General features: G+C 42.5%; 2 long non-coding RNA genes across 2 annotated transcripts; one reads left to right on the top strand and one right to left on the bottom strand.

The window, feature by feature from the left end:
• Positions 1-633: 633 nt before the first annotated feature.
• Positions 634-3,727, top strand: LOC146710681 (uncharacterized). The gene is made up of 5 exons (XR_014919995.1): positions 634-912; positions 1,361-1,396; positions 1,764-1,916; positions 2,281-2,371; positions 2,976-3,727. It is a non-coding gene; the product is annotated as an uncharacterized LOC146710681 (long non-coding RNA).
• An 8,088-nt stretch (positions 3,728-11,815) lies between these two features.
• On the bottom strand, positions 11,816-12,434 carry LOC146710680 (uncharacterized). The gene is made up of 3 exons (XR_014919997.1): positions 12,232-12,434; positions 12,035-12,146; positions 11,816-11,954 (listed from the first exon to the last, which is right to left on the bottom strand). It is a non-coding gene; the product is annotated as an uncharacterized LOC146710680 (long non-coding RNA).
• Between the last annotated feature and the right edge of the window lie 8,115 nt (positions 12,435-20,549).

Below are 20,549 nucleotides of genomic sequence, written 5' to 3'. Positions count from 1 at the left end.
TATATGAACTAGATCGAAATCTGATATACTGTACTCAAAAACATCAGAGAAATCAGGAGGCAGCCACTCACTCGGGGGTGTTGCAGGTAGTGATGTGCGATACCACTGATTTCCCTTCCGATCCAATACAAAGTAATATTCAGGGTGGTATCGACAATACTGATCCGATACTTTGTACAAAAACTCATTTTATTTATTGTATCTCAAATATCTCATAATGATTACAGGTCATCAGATTTCTTGTTCTTAGCACTTAATAATGTAGAGTTCATCATATAGAAATAAAAAAAAAAACTGAAGTTGTGCGCTATTTGAACACCTTGCCTGCCTGCAGCACTAAAGGACTCCGTGAGAGACGTCACCTGTCCCTGTCTTCCTCTTCAGTTCATCTCAACATATGCTCGTCATATTCTGTGATATGATTTACTTGAGGTGTTTGACAAGGTTAATGATGTTGCCACAACCATACATGCCAACCCTCCTGATTTTTCTGGGAGAATCCCGAATTTCTCCCGATTTTCCACCCAGGCAACAAAATTGAAAAACCATATGTAGAATTTATAGCGCGGCCCAGCCAATTCCAGTTTCCAACAATGGCGGCAGCTACTTAGTTTTAATATTACACTGAAAAAAAGGGACTGGCCATCTCTTGGATTTATGTAAGCATCTTGCATGTATTTAACACAATTGCCTCATGTTTTAAAGTTAAATGTAACTATATAGTGTAAAAACTACATGATATGCAGAAAGGGTGTATTAAATTGTTCATATCATGTTCAGGTGAAGTAAGTCAATAAGATAGCAACGTTAAATCTCGTGAAACCACGCGTGATTTCATCTCGCGGGCTTTGGATCGTGGTTTAAAAAAGGCATCCATCTCAGTCAAGTCGAGCAGCCAACTCTACGTTTTTGGTATGTCTTGATTTTTTGAATTAATATTTACCATATTTCAGCCAAATGTAGTTAAACGTCTAGAGTGTCGCCATGTAACATGCTAAAAAAGAGCCGTTAGCTTATTTGCTGTTTTATCTGTTATCAAAGAATTGGCGCTTTTTCATTTGAATTTGTCTTTGGCACAAGAGCCGTAATATCACATTAAACCTAATTACGAGGCACTCATAACATAATTTGGTTTTCTGTGTGAATAGATTTGCCAACTGACTCTTCAGTTACATTGTGTATTTACTGCACCATGGTGTTAGTGAGATTTTGGACATTGAACAGCTTTAGCTAATATCATCAGTGGCATTATGCTAGCTTACATCCCTACCCCTCCTGCCCTCACCTGCTGTCCTTTTGTTTTTGTTTTTGTTTTTTTTGCTGCACATTGAGAGACGACCTCTATTCTGCATTTCGCCAGGAGTCAGCTGATGGATTGTGGGTTCAAGGTGTTATGGTAAGAAAGTATATTCTATTTTCGTTTCTGTAACTTAATTATAATGGGTTTTTTATAATTATTAGGTGCATGCATACTCAAATAGACCACCCTATTAATACAACTGAGAAATCCAAAATCTGCCATAGGTTTAACTTATACCTGTATGTATTGCCAGAAAGGTGATTACTGGACTCGCATTAATGCACACTTGAACTGAAATGAGGTTGTAACTTGTGGGTTGTTGGGTTGCAAATCAGAAACAAACATCTTTGGATTTTTTTTAATCCCATAAGATCTGGAAACACAGTTTTTATTCAACAAAACATTACTGATTAACCAAGCACAGTGCCTGCTGTTATTTCAAAATAATTTTATGTCATTTCAGATAAAATGCAGCATTCCAGTGCATCCCAACCATGCCTTTACAGTCAAGGTTTCTGACGGAGCTGAGTTTCTCTCTGACAGTCTGCTGAAAGTGTTTGCAAAGTGATCGGGGGAACAGGGCACAAAGCTAAAGGATGTAGCTGCCATTATGACAGTAAGAACTTTAAAATTCTTTAACTACAAAGTGTATATGTATTGCATTAGGTCAGTAAAATTTTTATGCTACATCCATTGAAACAGTCAACTATTACCTGTGAGTAATGATTCCACTAAAAGGATGCCATAATTTTCGTCATGCATTTACTGGCCCACTGAGAAAAATTTATCTTTTTTTAAAAATAAATGTTCTGGAAACTATATATCCATAAAGTTGATGTCAAACAGGAACTTTTGATATTGCTTTGTAGATGCTGGTGTTGCATGTTGACTGGTTTAAAAAGTCAAGAGTTTTTGTCTGGGATCATTTTCTTCTGTGCTACTGAAAAGTTCACAAATCTCTGTTTTCTTTGTTATAATAGTCAAGGATGACATTAATGCTCGGAGTCCCTCATCAAAGTGCTCCGCATCTGTGTGAAAGACAATTGCAACATCTTGGTGCAGGAGTTCATGGTGAGTGTTTTATGAGTAGATTGTGGATTTGCAACCTTTAAAAATGCATTTAGTTATCCACTTGATCCTCATTGGACTGGTTAGGACCAGTAGTCCTCTTTAATAATTTGAAGTTCACATGAGGCCTGGTAGTGAACTCGGCCACCGGCCCTTGAGGCCCCACCCCCACCCCTGTATTAGGGGTCACATCAGTGTGAAAAAACTTTAAATTTGTCATTCTAATGAACAAAGGAAAATCCCACCAGTATTTACATTAGCTTTTGTTTGAAAAAAAAAAAAAAAAAGACCAACTGACCAACAGCTAACCAAATTGTGGGGCTGAAAGTCTAAATTCTAACATCTTCTGAGTGACATAGCCTGGATTTCTGATGGGCCGGTGTCTTTCTAACAAAAACTAATGTAAAGCATTTGAAATTATTATGTTTTTCACCCTCTCTTAGAAACTCTGTTAGACCATGAATGGCAGCATGGCAGGCCACTCTTTGGCTATAGCTATTTACTATGTTGCTTGCATTGGTTTAAATTACTCTAACATTAGAACTGGTAGATTCAAAAGAGATGAGTTTAAAAAGGAATCTTAAAGAAATGTTTTGTGTTTAACCAGGACTTGACTGAGGCCACTGCACAGATTGAGAAAACCACAATGAACATCTGTCTCCAGAGGATGCGCCAGGCAATGACTTTTCTGATGTTGTTCTTCAAGATCTGGATAACGTGACCTTTGCAGTAGCCATGCTGTTTGGACCTTTTTTATTCCTTCAACATGAGTTACCCATCACAACTCTGCTACACTTTTGAGGTGATTCAATGGGTGGTAATGGAGTTGGATACAACTCAGCTCTCAAGAAAAGCTCACAACTAAGACAAAACTGCTCCTGCAACGAAGCTCACTGTTATGCATGTGAGGTGACCAGCTCTAGGTGAGAGGACATTTAAATCTCACACTTGTTCTGCTGCATTTTTGAAGCTCAATTCCAGGAACGGATCGCAGGGTTCATTTTTATATACTCTGCAACTGCCATGAGGACGAGCTGTTTTTTGTTGTTGTTTGTTTTTCCTTTTGCTCTGTACAAGTTCTGTTTGTCTGTTTGGCAGCATTTTTAAATTTCTCTTTGTATTTTTTCTTTCTTTTACTAGTGAAGAGATGTAGCGTGAACAGTTATACAGTCTAAATATCCCATATGGGTCGTGTGAAATGGTATTTTCAGTTTCATTCAGTTGAAGTAAAGAACGTTGAATATTTCTAAGTGTGCTGTTTTGAACCAAGATGTCACAGTATGATCAGTGCTGTAATTTTTGACAGTCACTGTATCAATGTTATTTTTGCGTCTCTTGAATAAAGGTTTTGACCTGCAAGTGCTAATTTCTTTAGTTATTGGGGTAAAATGGGTAGTGTTAATAGGAAGGTGTTTGCCAATTCAGTAACCTAATTTAATGTTAATGGAAACTAACATTACCTCAAATTGTTTAGTTATAATTGTTGTTTAACTGAATCTTGATGTTAGAGGCCTTAAATAGAATGTTTTGTATTGTTCTTTCCCAACATTTTTCAAAAGAAACAGTCTAATTTCTTTGCTGCGATTGATTCCAGAGAACACGGAAGAACTGACATTATTTAACTGTTGATTTATATAGATTCAGTAGAGGAGTAATGTCAGTTTAATTCTTTACCTACTGCAGTGAAATTAGACATGTTGTTTTGAAAGGTTACTGGTGGATGCCAGCAACCATCTTGGAAGAGAACAATACAATCTGTTATAAGGCCTCCATTTGAAAATTGTGTATTTGATACTAGAATATAATAGCAAAATGTAATTTGAAGATAACATGTAGTATTTAAGTGACCAAGTAGTATTGGGTAAAAGTTATTGAATCGTGTTGGGATAACGTGAGAAAATTGTGAAGGATTAAAATATTCCAAGAGCTCAAATTACTTCATCAAAACATGTTTAAGTCACATTTTATCAACACAAATTGCACAGGTTTATTGAACATGAATAAATTGTGTTAATTTAACTCAATTGTTTAAGTTGCTGCCAAAGCAAAACATCTGTGTGCAACAAATGTCCACCATTGAATTAAGTAAATCCAACAACATATTTTTTTCAGTGTACTCTTATTTCTCTTTCTGGGTCGCAAAAAAACTTTTAACATATCTTCAGGTTTCAGAATGTAGCTGTGTAAACTTTAAATATCTGAGCCGAGCGACACATCGTTTTCAAACCCCCTTGTCTTTCGCTACTCGGGTTAAACATGATATATAAGTCATTGAGAACTTAAAAATGCTATTGTTTGGCTTTTTCAGTGTTTTATTTGTTCGTGAGTAAATCGGTTTGGCTGAAATTAAAGTTATTAGATTAAATTAAATTTAACTTTATTCAGCTGTGTGGGAGGGATTAATAAACGTTAAACAGAAAACTAACTAAACAAAGTGTGAGACGGTCGAGAGTTTACGCCAGCGCCCTGTTATATTTTAGATAGCAAGGAGCAGACGGCAGAGTTTCACTCCACCGAGGGAGCTCGTGACGGCTTTCTTTAGACCACGAAGGCCGGTCCTCAGGTGGAAGCATCCTCTGAATTTGGACACCCCCGCTGTTTCCGGGCCGGCCAATAATAATGGTGACATTTAACGTATTTTCTCCGATAAATAAACACTGTAAAATTTATTTATCCCCCCCCCCAACAGCCCTTTTGAATGTCTTCCTAATTCTGAGGTCTCAAGGTTGGCAAGTATGGCCACAAAACCCTCACTTTTTTGCCAAATGTATCGCAAACCACATCTCAGCTGTTTGTGGAGGTAAAATACGTCCGCACAATTACGCTCAGCCATTGTTCTGAGTGCGCACGCCAAGGGGCTGCAAGACATTTATACAGCCGTATTTCGCACATGACTATGAAAGGCGGGAGAGGAAGTAGTTCCTTTGAATGTAGAAAATCTGAATGTTATAGTTTCTTTCCACTGTGTTTCTGTTAATGATAAACTACAAATTTACCCTAGATTACTAAAATATCCATATTTTAATGTGAGAATCGATTCTAGAACATAAATGACTGGTATCGGAGGAATCGATATTTCAGGATCGATCCGCACATCACTAGTTGCAGGTCCGCTGATGAAGATCAGTTGTGACTCTCCACTGTTGCACAAATCTCCAGGTTTTTGTTGTTCTGGGAGATCGATGTTGCTTAAACGTTCCAAAAACGTCAGGGATCGTCCTGATCATTGTGAGGAGGGGTACTGTTCTGCAGTCTGTGAAGATAGACATATGTTAAAACATTCATACATTTACCCATTTCAAACAGAATAAACGTGTCTCCCTCTCTCTCTTTTTATCTAATTTATGTGCGTTATTCTGGACAGTCCTGCTTCTCGACACACGGTTCTCTGGCGTGGTTCTGTATGTGTAAAACGGTCTGTCTTAGAACATTTGTAATTGTTTAAAACTTTTTTTTTTTTTTTTAAATACACAACTATACACACCTGATGTAAGGTTGGGCTCTGTGTTCGCGGTGTCTGAATGTTTTCCTGCTCAATTTGTTAAGCCTGTAACAAATCAAAGAAAAACGCTGTTATTACATAATTTAAAACAATCGTACGTTTAAAAAACCCGTAATTCTGTACACACCTTGTGCCTGTTAGAGAACTCGTTCCAGCTGTAAAAGCGCCCGTTTCTAAAGAAACTGGTCCTGTGCCGTTCTCCCGAACTCCTAAAAATTAAGCTTTTGTTTTAGGAAGAAAAATAGTTTAAATATCCTATAATATGTTAACATAACACCTTTGAAAATACTATAATAGGTTTTGTTTTACTTGCCGTTTACGATGTCCATGTTATAAAGAACGATGTTAGTGTTGATGATCTCAAAGAAAATGGTGTGCTCCGCAGCGGATCTTGACACATAAATGGCTAAGGGTTTCGGGCTCTGAGCGTGTTTTATATAGGATGGGTGTTTCCGAAAAGAAGGTATGTCTCCAACTAATTTAAATGAGACCCTTCAGGGCTATTGTCTTCTCAAGGAATTACAAACGAGCCGATACTTCAGACAATAGGTTGACAATCCCCGCCCGACTACTACACCTGCCCCTTTTACCTTTTCCTAAGTAATTACAAAAAGAGCCGATACAGACCACTTTAAACAATAGGTTGGGCCCATGTTCGCATGGTACTCTCAACAACTAAGTGATGCACCTATCTTTTGTCTTCCTAAGGAATCACAACAATTAAATGATACCCGCAGTGGGCTTTTGCAATCCTGAACAATTTCAAACAATTAACCGGTGTTGAAAAGACGGAGCGGGTCTGTGCGACTGGTTTTAGAAGTATCACTGCTGCGTGTATTTTCTAAAGGGCTGAATGTTATTTGCGACCATCTGTTGTGTTAAAAATGTCTGTGAAGGTTCTCAGTCACCCAGGTCATCGTAGTCAAAGGAGCTTGCAAAGAAAAGCGTCTGGACTTCTTTAAGTTGCTTGAATGTGTTTCACCTCTCATCCGAGAAGCTTCTTCAGTTCTTAGGTCAAATGGTGGAGAGTCCCAGATATAAGCCTAGTGGGAGTGACCCCCCCACAGAGGGACAAAAGGACCCCCTGATGATCCTCTAATCGCCTGAGCCAAGGTGGGAAACTGGGCGTGGGTCCCAATCAGCCAGAGTTTCGGGTATGTTCATTGTGAAACCTGGCCCCACCTTATCATGCGAATTCCTGAGGTCAGATGGCCCAGGATGTGAGTGGGCGTTAAGGCGTCTGGGAAGGGATCTCAAAACTGGATTATAGATGGCAGAGAGTTGGTGTCGTAAGCCACCGCCTCTGTTCAAAGATGGTCGCTCACAGTGGACATAGATGGCTTCTTTCACTCCTCGAAATGTTCACATTTTGGACAGAGAGGCAGCACGGTGGCACGGTGGTTAGCACTGTTGCCGCACAGCAAGAAGGTCCTGAGTTCAATTCCACCATCAGGCCGGGGTCTTTCTGTGTGGAGTTTGCATGTTCTCCCCGTGTTTGCGTGGGTTCCCTCTGGGTACTCCGGCTTCCTCCCACCGTCCAAAGACATGCAGTTTGTGGGGATAGGTTAATTGGATAATCCAAATTGCCACTAGGTGTGAATGTGCGAGTGAATGTGAGTATGAATGGTTGTCTGTCCCTGTGTGTTAGCCCTGCGACAGACTGGCGACCTGTCCAGGGTGTACCCCGCCTCTCGCCCTATGACAGCTGGGATTGGCTCCAGCACCCCCCGCGACCCTGAAAAGGATAAGCGGTAGCGAATGGATGGATGGACATTTGAGGAAAATACTAATAAAATAAAAATAAATAAAATAAATGTTCCCTTTAGAAATCTTATTTTTTTTTTGCTCTATAAAAATAGTTGTTGTTCTTTTTCATCACTCATCTTAGCAGTAGGATATACATGAAAAGAGAAACAAATTAAGTTTGAGTGAAAATGTAAATTTTTTTGCACTCTGGGCAACTGACGCAGTGACTTAAAAAAACTATTCATTTTGGTGAGTGACTCATTCAAACTCGATTCAGTAAAAAGAATCGAATTTACCATCTCTAAACAGAACCAAATTTGAGCTCTTTTGCACATTTCATAATGTTTAAAATTCCTTTTCTTAAAAGTTTCTTTGCAATGGATATCATGTGCACTGTTGGGTCATTCTGCAGACATGGGCCTACCAAATGAATAGGCTTCATGCAAGGTAGTTTCCCTGCTGTGGTGACTGCTACTTGTCCTGTCTTTTGCCATTTTTGGCAATGAAGACCCCACTCTCTGCTTGGATATTACGTCCTCCAGTGGCAGACGGTGCCTTTGCAAGTCTTCCCATGTGGACTTTCATTAGCTGCATTCACAATTGCATCTACTTTGAAGGCACATAAATCTCCTTTCCATACTGTGACTGACACTTTATTAGCCATGTATGTTGCAATTTTCTGACTATCAGCTACTTGTTCCTGGCTCTCATCCTTCAAAGGCAGACGTGTCAATTCTCAGTCATGTATGACAACAACACACGACACATAAATGTAGATATTAAAAAGAGAGCTTTTGAACAATATCATGTTGTTTGAGCTGTTCAAAGGTTTTTACAGGAAACAATGGACTCTCTTTACTATAACAGATACAATTTTTGAATGAATAATTGTGAGCTTAAAGCACTGAAAGTCAGGTTGTCTTTGTGTTGTCCCGGGGTCATTTTGACCTTAAATCTTTTGCCATCAAAGTGTTTGTTATTCTTCTAATGGTCTGAAAAGATTTTTTTGTTTTTTGTTTTTTGTTTTTGTTTTTGTTTTTTAACAAAGGTCCTTGGTATTTTTCATGACATGGCTCAAACAGCAATGAAGAAAGGGAATGTTAAATGTCTGTGATGAATGCTGGCCAGTGAATAACTTATGCAGCAGATCCTCAAGACTTGTTCTGCAGAATATTAGGGAAATAGATCGGAGGAGTACTAGTGATCCACCACACTTGAACATGACAGGCCTGTTGTAGGCCCGATCTCCAAAAGCTCTTACCTAGTGATGGGCAGATGAAGCCAATTGGTTCACCCCAGCGCAAAGCGTCTTGAAGCTTCATGTGCTCTAGTAGGACACCTACTGGACGTAAAAATATTAGTTGGCGTGAATTTGAAGAGTGTGGCCTTTTGCACACAGCCTGTAAATGTCAACAACAAAAGGAGTGTGTAAAACATCTATATTGTAGTGATGGCAGTATACTGTGTATATTTATACTGGCAGTATGGAAAATGATTATTTGGAAATGCTTAAAATGGAAATGATCATTTACTGTGAGGTGTGGTTGGGGTATGGACAGTAGTTGTGCTTTTGTAACGTTGAGGTATGGACAGCTACAGTCCTGCCTGTTCACATTTTATTCTGTAAAAACCAAATTTTCATTGCTTTTCTGGCCTTTTTAGTGGGGAGAACATAGCTAGGATTTAATGATTTAACAAACCTTTTAAATCCTTTGTCCTCCACAATGCTAAATGGCTGGGAGTCCTCGATCACCATGCTAACCGGGGCCCTATTTCAGGAAGCCGGTTTAGAAAACTCAGAGTGAAAAACGATACTCAGGGTTGAGTAACCCCGAACTGTCCAACTCGGAATATTCGGTTTCAGAAAGGCTGATAACAATTAGTTCAATCAACGCGGAGTTGCTACAACCCCAAGTCAAGCGCGCGCACGAGGATACATAAAGCCTCGATTAGTGGAGCACAGATTGAGCGAGTCACCATGGAGACGGAGGGAAAGAAGGCGCGGTCGACGTATTTCACAGCGCTTAAGGTGGAAATTCTGATGGCAGCATATGCCGACAGCATGCACATCATGCAGGAAAAAAAGTAACACAGCCGCAGCTGCAAAAGAAAGGGAGCATGCATGGCAAAACATAACCGACAGAGTCAATGCGTGAGTGTTAATCTAAACATTGATCTAGGGATCACCACCCATTTAACACGTCATCTCAGTATATGTCATGTCATTGCCTATGTCATACATTTTATGTTGTGATGTGATGTGAGCGCAGGTGCAACCCAACAGGCCCCAAACGTACCTGGCAGCAAGTAAAAATGAAGTATAAAAATATAGTCCAAACAGGTGAGGTGTAATTGTATTATGAGCCATAGTGCTTGGTCTGTTTGTCCTATGTAAATCAATTGCAGTTAGAGGCTACATTAATTTCCTTTCTGTGAGCACTTATTGAAATTATCTGAGCACATTACAAGTACACATTTGCCTACTCTGTATGCCCAAATGTGTGCCGTCACAGCCAACAGAAAAAAAGCGGAGGCCCGAAAAACAGGTGGGGGTCCTCCACCACCACCACTCAGAGGCTGAGCAGTTGGCCCTCAGCCAAAACAGTGGGCGCCCTGTGGCTGAAGGCATCTCTGCGGGGACATCCTCTGTGGCAATAACCCCACAGGGCACAAGTGCCTACATAAGGGGTAAATCCAAAACAATACATGGCGTGCATACATCCATTCTTCACAGTCACCTTGACCAAAATGAACTATGTCGTAGTGAAGTTATTGTCCTACTGTCAGAGAATGACAGTTATCAAACAGTTAGGTGAATAAACAACACTGAGACACTTGGAGACTGTTAACGTGCTGCACGGGTGAGGGCTCAGGGAGAGACCCACACACACCGAGCTGCAGTAGTTTGTCTTTATTAAGAGCACAGCAGTGTCCTTTAATTCTGCATACGTGTGTGTGTGTGTGTGTGTGTGTGTTAACCTCTCACAGGGTGAGCTCCCTGTTCCCAGAGACAGAGCGAGCAGTACATTTCGTACTTTTCCCAATAAGAGTAACATATGAACATATACTGTAATGCAACATAAAACTCATAAAAGCGTTTCCACCCTAACACCTACTGATTTTGCCTTCCCTCAGTGTCGGTTGTCTCTGAGAGCATACTGACAATGAGGTGTATGGTGATTGGTATGTCTGGTAATTGCCATTTGCACCCACATAAGTCATGAGTGACCTGTATGAACCCCATATTCTTCCAGTTGATGGTGATGGTGTACTGCATCTGGTGCAGCCCCCTGTTGAGCCAGACTGACATGCAGTTGTGAGTACTCGTAATACTCCACAGACTACATGTGTCAACAGTAGAACAGCAATGTTGTTAAATGTCTCCACCACAGGCACATGATGACGACACAGTGACAGCTGCTACAGAGGAGGCCGCAACAGAGCCACACTATGAGGTATACAGCGTACAGTGGAAAATATAACAACTGACTACAATGTGGTACTATGATGACACCATGGACTTACTATGTCCCCGGCAGAGTGATGCTGGAAATGAAGAGGAAGAGGGTCCAGCCACTCCTACAACGAAGCTTTCCACAGTGGGTTGTTCAGCACTGATTTACAACCAACCTAAGTAGGCATGTACTATGGATGCCAATGCTATGTCCTTTGTTGCAATAGCTCCCTGTAAAGCAGCTGTATAAAACATATCTGGCCAGGAAGATACAGAAGTGCGACATGGAAATGGTGCACCTCCAGCTGCAGATCCAGAAGTCGAAGCTGGAGATTGTACTGCTGGAACAACAGTTAAGGGTGGGTGGAGTGATCATAGATGGACGAATCATGTCAGTGTTTGTACAACATACTAATATACGCATTTATTCTTTGTGTACAGGACATACAGGGTGACCAATAAAGCCAGTTGACCACAGTATCTGTGTATTTGTCTCGTGACATGTTGGGGTGACGGGTCACAGGAAATGGTTGTGGCATATGGTGTCTCTGACTGCTCTTCCATCCTGTACATTCGTGGGTGGGTCAGGATGTTCATCGTGTGGATCACTGCTGATGTCTGGTTCAGCTGGACAGTGTTCACCTCTAATCGTGGCAATGTTGTGAAGAATCACACATGCCACAATAATGTCACATGCCCTTTCTGGGGTGACCCTGAGTCTACGAAGGCACTGGAGCCGGTGGTCATTTCAACTCTGGCCCGTGTCCTGCAATGGGCCAGATTATAACGCTGCTGTGGGCCCGGTTCAGGGTCAGGGTAAGGGGTGAGCAAATAGGGTAGACATGGGTACCCCCTATCACCAAGCAGGTGGCCAGTGAACTCTCCTGGGACAGAAGAATACATGTCAGTGCAAACGTCCCTGTGGCAATTGGTCTCTGTATATTTCACAGTAACTTCGACCCACCATGTCCAAATTTGGTGCTCAGTGTACATTCCCGGAAGATTCGTGAGTCATGTACAGAGCCTGGCCACTTGGCTTCCACATTTGTGATGATGTTGGCAGCATCACATATGATCTACACAGTGCAGAGAACACATATTAGCATCCATTACCATGATGCCATCACTTGTTGGTGTGAAATGCTACAGGGAATTATGTACCTGTACATTGATGCTGTGGAAGGACTTCCTGTTCACATAGTCTCCTTCATTTGCTGAGGGTGCAATGATTGGAATGTGGGTGCCCTCTATACAGCCAATCACGCCTGGGAACCCTGGAAATTTATGTACCATTTGAGTGGTAGTTCACGTATCACCACATCATGCATTGAGTTTTGTTCATCCTGATACCTGCAATTTTGTGGAATCCCTCTTTGATAAATCTTGTGGGTCTATGACCGGGGAACACCACAAACGAGTACAGGAGACGTTTCAGTGCAACTGTGACATTCCTGACTGCCCGACAGACGGTAGCCTTGGAAACGTGCTCAGCGTCACCAATATTGTACAGAAAGCTCCCGTTTGCAAAGAAACTGAGTGCGGTACAAAGAATATGTAATGGACTGAGCGCATGCGCAATATATGGCCTGAGGATGTTATCCAAATAACTTGTTGATTGTGCTGAGAAACGGTAACGTTCGCACAGGAAATCATCAGGTAATGATAAAATGTCCATACGCGCTCTAATCACGCTCTCCCGGCGGAGAGCTCTGCGGAGAATTTGGGCTTCAAGATCTACTGGCTCTTCAAGGAAGTGGCACGCCATGTCTGACACTTCCTACAGTCAGGTTTCCGACAAAGAGACGGAGACAGTCAGGGTTAGTTGTAGTAAACCTGCTAGGGGGCAGGTTAGCTTCACGGAGTGTGTCGTCATAGTGACTCACTGAGGCTTCATCTGAACTCGCTTTGTGAAACCGAAAACCCAGAGTTTTCGTTAACTCAGGGTATACTTACTCAGTTTTTCCACTAAACCGGCTTCCTGAAATAGGGCCCGGGTCTTCATCTATTTGAGATTGTTCTGCTGGGGAAAGACAATAAAGACAAAGCACAAATATAAATATCACACATGTAACTTATTACAGCTGTATAATATTGTTATATCATTTAGTAACATTACTGCATGCTGTATTATCATGACATTTGATGGCTCACCTGGTCTTGCTCCACAATCGGTGTTCCCCTTATTCTCATGCAAAGCTCTGTACTGCCTAAGCATGGATGAGGTGTTGTTGTTATATCCCAGCTCCCTGGCACATAGCAAACACTTCACCTTGTACAAAAGTAAAGCCGCTTAACATAAATTGTATTGCACCATCAGTATTATGAAAATACATCTTCTGTAGAAATTTACATACCTTGTTAGGAGGAATAAGATCAAAATGCTTCCACACAAGGGAGGACATCCTCCTCTTCTTAGCTTGCTCCATTCTCTCTTGACTTTCTCTCATAAACCTGTCTCCAAACTCTCACTAACCGCAACTCTCCATCAAACACCCACATTTTGAATGAAGTCTGAACATTGTTTATATCTCTGTCATAGCTCGCGGCAAAGTTCAAACCACTTCATGAACCAGTCACATGGTACAGCCGGGCAGCGAGGCTTCAGACGTCATCATTTTCAACTCCTCCCATAAATGAAGCAAGCCTTGATATGCGCATCGCGGAAACGCCCTCTCCATTACTTGACACAAGCTTCAAAGCCTCGATACAGAACGTCACATCACTACTCTTACCACATCAGTATGAAAGGCCTGCAAGAATGTCTTAGGGGCGTGTGGTCATGCGTGACATGTGTGGCAACAGGAAGAGATGCACCTTTGGATGGGTTTCTGATGACCTTTCATTCCAACACTCCTTTTCTTTCTATAATTCCAGTGGCATCAAAGTACACAATGTCTTCTTTGCATCGCTGTTTTTAACCATAGCATTCTAGCTTTTGCATGCACTAGAATCTTCTGCAGGACCTCCTTTTTTATGCAACCACGGGTCGCCTTTTCAGCTCTTTATGGCAGACCTCACTTCCTTTTAAAACGACTTCTGCTTTCAGTTTCTCTTCGTCACAAACTACCACACCCACAATGACAGGTGAGTCCTGAAATCGTAACTCCTTTTTTCATTTATGAAAGTTTTCTGCTGTCGGAAACTACACGTGAAAAATCTTTCTTCTGAGCTGCTACTGTCAGTGTGGACCTTAGCGAATTCATCCGATTCATTCCCCTGCAACATATAGATTCTAAAAAAATCTAAATACTTTCAATGTTTATCAAAAGAGTGTCACTATTAAAATAGAGCGGCATCAGATAGTTACATTACAATTTCACTAATGAAGTCAGAGTACAAGTTTCACATTATCTTGGCAAATTTGTCTTAGTAAGTGAAAATGACTAAGAAATATGTATTTTACCTTGAAAGATCATCCCAACAAGATTACAATTGAAACCTTTACTTTTAATTCCAGTTCAAAAGACCAGAAATGTTTAATCTAATAATTACATGCTGATTGAGTTTAGACGTTTGTTAAAGCCTATGTTTTCTTCCTGTGTTGTTTATTAAAAACACAGAAAATTATTAAATTACCTTAGTATTTGCATTTGAAGATGAAGGTTTAGAGTCCCTCTCGAGGTGTTGTGTGTCAGGTGTATGGATGCCACTCTCTGCAGTTTTTCTAGTAGTAGAGAAAGGGTTGTCATTTCGGTTACAAATGTTTTTCCTTTTTTTTTGTGTCCCGTTTGGATCTTTAGCATCAGAATTGTTGTCTTAAGGCCAAGAAAGATGCCAAGCGGATTTATTTTACCAAGTGGATCATCATGGCCTTGCCATATTGGTCCATTTGATTGACCTTTATTATAATTATGAATTTATTTTATTTTCAGTTCCTACAAACGGGACAGACATGACTGGGGGATAGGACAGGGAGAAAGAATGAAAGAAAGAGAGGGAGAGAAAGAAAACCAAAGGGGAGAAGAGACGGTGAGAAAGGGGGGAAGAAAGAAAAAAAAAAAACAAACAACAAAAAAAACACCTGGGTCACCTGTATGGAGAAAAAAAACAGAAGAGAAAGCAAACAACAAAGAGCAACATAATAAAAAAAAACAGCACCATCACAATAAACTAGCTAGCAGTAAATATCAGTAGATACTAAGTAATAAACGATATTGTGCAGCACGCAAGATAGACAGCGCACAATGTGCTTTGAGGCAGCAGCCAAGAAAGCTGTAGTCCGCGTCTGAATACCCATGTGTACACCTGTGTGCATACCTGTGTGGATCAGCATGCTTGCATTCCAAAGGTTTCTCCATGTAATGATCTGCTAGGGAGTGTGGGGAGCCACAGCCCCGTCCTCCAGGGTATGAAGCAGGTATGGAGGAGATCAAAACTCCAGACATCCAGAGGCCCCCAGAACACAAGAGACCAAGGAAGACCAACAGAGGGGCAGCCGCGCCACTGTCCCAGTAAGAGCTGAGGAGAGTCCCAGATAAGGGCTCACTCAGCAGCCGCGGAGCAGAAGCCAGGGGGAGTTGCAGTGACGCGCCCGTGAGCTCCGCCGGCAGCCAGCTGTGCCTGAGTGACCGAGCCCCAGGCTGAGAGGCCGGGGGCACCCCACCTCCGAAGTGGCCCGAGCGAGCCCCAGGCTCCAGGCCCTGATAAGCGGCCGCCAAGGAGTGAGCTGGTGTACCCGGACGCCCACCCCCAGACACAAAGAACCACCAACGCACCGACACCTGAGGGAGTCCGCCACTGGCAGGGAAAGTGGTGGTGGGTGGAGATAGGCCTCCAAACCTTGGAGGGCCTGAGGTGTCCCCAGAGAGGTGGCGTCTGATACCCAACCTGACATATAGACACAGACATACAGGCACACACAGATACAAACATCCATTCCCACCCTCATGCTCTCATATGCACTTACTCCACACTCAACCAACGCGGAGACAGACATAAATAATAAATAGACACTGTACACACGATCACACTCCCCAAGCGTACTCTACGAACCGGGTCTAGGTACCCTTGCCCCTGGAGGGGGGAACTGCACCCAGACCCAGGTGGTGTTACCCTTTTCCCTGCGGTGGGGAGAGGCAGACCGCCCCGACTCCGCAGCAGCAGGGAGGCCCCACACTCCAGACCGCAGTCGGACGGCCAACTCCTCCTCCTAGCCCCCCCGCTCCAGCAGGCCGCAGAGAACAGGGGTGAGAGAAGACTCCAAACCTCCCTCCACCCACTCATTGTAGTGTTGATGCATGTGTGTTCTAAGGTGCAATTAAAACCCAGGTGGGCATGGAGCTACCTGCCAGAGAGCAGCAGGTAAGTGCATAGTCCCTCCTGCTAGCCCTCAATGTCTACGTGTATTCAAAATTGAGAGGTGGGCAACGACGCCAGGGGTGAGGTATACACCCTGATGGTAATTTGGATTCCATGTATCGTGCCCACCCCCAAGATCCTATATGTATGTGTAATGAGAGTGTGAGTAATGTGAATGTCTAAGTTGTGGGATAAAATTGAGGCAGAGGCAGCCAGAAAGAATCACAATGTAAGATTAAATTAAACTAATTACCCTTCTTTTTTTTTTCTTTTTTTTTTCTTTTTTTTTGAAGGTAAAGGTACCTTTATCTTCAGTGTGGAGACTTTGTTGATGCTCCAATGTCTTCATCGTTATAACGAATCACAAATATGTACAAATACAAAGTAATTAAAACGTATCCATTAGACGGACATTTCTATATGCCTTTAACGCACAAATTTTTTTTCAAAATATTTTGTAATAATCTATGTAATGACTATTTTATGAGAGGCAAAATCTTAAGCAAAGATATGAAGTACTGTATAAAATTCCTTAATAAACATTAAGTAAACAGCAGGGTGCCTTACACTACTCCAACTTATTGTTATTGTTATTACACATTAAACGTGCCTTTAAGGGTGCTCAAGGAAACTGTATAGAGCAAAATGGTGTCAAGAGATGTATTCTAAGACACTTCTTCAGCTGCGAATCAGAGAGGAGAAATACAGTTTTACTTGCAGCAAGGGCAGTCACAGAGTGAGGGCTTAGGGACTCGCGCTCTGCCACTGCCCTGGTCTTTATTTATATACATCAGTGGGTGTTTGTTCCTTACATTGAAATGTGGATGTGTATGCGTGTGACAAAGGACAGACTTCCTCTGCCTGGTATGAAGTGAAGATAAGTGTCCAGCTGTGGGAAGAAGTCTTGTAGTGAACAACAGCCTAAGTCATCAAAAGGTCAACATGCAGTATTCTACCATATGCAAACTTATATTATTAAAAGATTATACTGACTACTAAGTACAATTTTCTATTGACATTCCCTCTTGTTTGTCACGTAATAACTTTTAAGTGAGAGATCAGTAGCTAAATCTTGTACATTTTCTGTCACATCGTCATTAATCACACAAAGTCTTCATGTTCCAGCAGGTCAGAGTCATCATTATCATTTGTCACGGCTATGTATGCAGCAACAGTGGAAAATATTATGCGGTTAATCATGACTTTTAGACATGGCAGGATACATGTTACAAAGACACAAAATAAAAGTAAAAATGTTCCAACTCCAATGAGTAGTCTTTTTAGCACCAGGAGCCAGTGTAAAGCCAAGAAAACCAGTATCACTAAAATAGTCCTGAATTTGGGCCTGCTGGATCTCTCTCAAGGCATTCAGGGCGTCAGTCATGTTTGATGAGTGTACAATGTCTGGTATGTAAGTGCAGCAGGTGTTGTTGAAGAGGACACAAAGTCCCCCTTTCTCTGCTAGTATCATGTCCAGAGCTACTCGATGTTGCATCACTGCAATGTGTAATGCATCGATTTCCTGATTCTGCTGTTCGTTGATCTTACATGAAGCGTTCAAGAAGAGTCTTAAACGGTAGTCCAGATTTTCAATCCTCAGCATGTTTTTTTTTCCAGTTCCCTCCAAGGGGAACAATGAATGAAGTACTTTCTGTCCGGTAGTCCATAATTTTAATTCCTTCAGTACGTCGCTTCCCCATATCGGGTCATGTGGTTGAAGTTTAGGGAACGTTGATCTTCTTTTCCGGCATGCTATAGAAGTGGTGTTTACTGTGGTCATCCTGAAAGTGTGGTCTGACAGGAATATAGGAGCACATGTTCCTGTCCAGCCTGGGGGCAGTATGAAATATGCCCGTTTCCACATAGCCAGGCCATTCGTTGCACCCAGTACGTGCCGTTAGAAGGTCCACTCATATTCAGAGGGGCGCCCTCTCCGTGACCTGCAGTTTGGACACAGTTTGTGGTGTTTCCAAGGGGTCCGTTACCTTTTTCTTGTTGATAACACATGGAGTGGTTCTTCCCTGGGAGTTGGTCCAGGAACACTGGGAAGTGGATGGATGTATTCCGGTTTGTCACATTGAAATCGACCCAGAAGAGTTGATCACATGTTCCATTACTAAGTCCAACAGCATGTGAGATTGTATCGTTGGTGGTGGTTTGGCTGTGTTGGAATCCATTGCCAGCAAAACTAGCTGCACACTTTGCTTGAGTGTTGTTCATATATTCACCATATAGTGTGGGGTGTGTCGACGTGCTGGGAATATGAGAACAGAAATAACAGTCTGTATTTGACGATTCTGCCTTTGTCCTGTCGTGGATATAATGGTACCAGGCATTGTTCATCCACGGGTGGATGTGGTCTTGTGCCATGTCTCTTAGGTGGGAGTTATTGTGTGTCCATCTTTTCTGTCTGCTTCGTGGTTCAACGGTTTCCGGCATCAGCTGGGGTCCTGTAAGGGTGAGCGTCGTAGTCAAGGTAACCAGGAGGGTCCACCTTCCCATGACTGCGTACAGGTCCGTCACACCCTACTACTTGGTTACCCTAGAGTTGGCCAATGGCTGCAGGTTGAAGTGCAAGCAATGCTCAATCAGCACTTCCCAGTTGGAGTGGTCAGAAGCACTTGGTATGGACCCTCCTACCGTGGCGAGATCCAATCACCTGGCTTCAACCTGCAAGAAATAGGTGAAAAAGAGTCTTGCGGCAGTTTATTGTTCAAATTAACTTCTCTGTTTATCAACAATCGAGTCATCCATCCGCCAGAGTGGTTTCACGGATTGATTTATCTAGTGACCCGCTAGTAACTGGTAGTGGAAAAGGTTGCCCATGTATAATTTCAAATGGAGACCGTTTGTTAGTTTGTTGCTTCCTTGTGTTATTCTCATCCACATTTTGACCAGGGGCCCGTTCTTCGTACCTCGCTAAGTAGGTTAGCCGGATTAGATTGTTGACGATTTCGCGTGATCCTGGATCAGTCGGTTCCCCGAAGCTCATCCGGGACTTGCTGTCATAGCAACAGAGCCGTAAGCGTAAACCTGCTCGGGAGCAGGTTTACTTTATGTAAACAGGATTAGATCGCGGCCACGCAGGTATGTCCGCGTCATCATACGAAAGCAACAGCGACATTCCGCCACCGTTTCACCACAAATAAATAACATCAATGTAACTAAAGATAATGCAGCACTTGATCCTTTTATTGATTCCACACAGATACATACAGGTCAGTCCCTAAAAAAAGGGAAATGTACGAGTAATCACGCTATGGCATGTAGGTGATCACGCCAGATGCAACACACATTCCACAGTAGAGGAATAGCAAATTACGTCGTGTAATCAAGATGACAGACCACGGCTATAAAAGCGAAGGTGGAAGTGGGAAGTTTGTCGCAGCCATGTCCTGTCCGTTTCTACGCGAGCCACCCATTGCGGAAGGTGCAAGAGTGATAAGGAGAGTGTTCAGAATCCAACGTATATTGCGGGATAGACAGGATCCTTTAGCACAGCGCGACAGTGTGCTCATAGAGAGATACCGATTTTCCCGTGAGGGTATCATCTACCTAACCAACTTGCTGGATCCCCATGTTAAGAGTACCACCCACCGTAGTCGGGCATTAACAACTGCACAAACTGTGTGCATTGCCTTGCGCTACTTTGCGAGTGGCACGTTCCTGTACACTTGTGGAGACGCAGAGAACGTTGGGAAAAGTGCCGTCTGCCGGGCCATTCGCAAAGTGTACCTGGCACTCAAGCATTTCCTGGGTGTGTTTGTGGTTTTTCCAAGCCACTTAAGACCACAGGTCGTCAAACAGGGCTTTTTCGCCATTGCAGGTACAGTAAATTGGATAGTGAATGTGATGCAATCATGACCTATGTCGGTAACTGTAGCTCCAACGTCCGCAGGCTTCCCGAATGTGATTGGCACCATAGACTGCACACACATTGCGATCAAGGCCCCCCCAGGCCCCACTGAAGGGGACTTTGTCAACCGAAAGGGGGGCCACAGTATAAATGTGCAGGTGAGCAATACTAACACTCCAGATGGCAATATACGATGGGAGGAGTGTGGTCACACATAATGGAATCCCACAGATGGTGTGTGACTCGATGTGCCATATCACAAATGTGGAAGCAAAATGGCCCGGATCAGTGCATGACTCACGGATCTTCAGAGAGTCAGGGTTAT

This window comes from Copadichromis virginalis, linkage group LG4 (genome assembly GCF_057382275.1).
Source record: "Copadichromis virginalis isolate Kocher_CV1m ecotype Utaka linkage group LG4, C_Virginalis_male_GT1.1, whole genome shotgun sequence".
Lineage (NCBI taxonomy): Eukaryota > Metazoa > Chordata > Actinopteri > Cichliformes > Cichlidae > Copadichromis > Copadichromis virginalis.
This window is presented reverse-complemented; position numbering and strand designations above follow the sequence as displayed.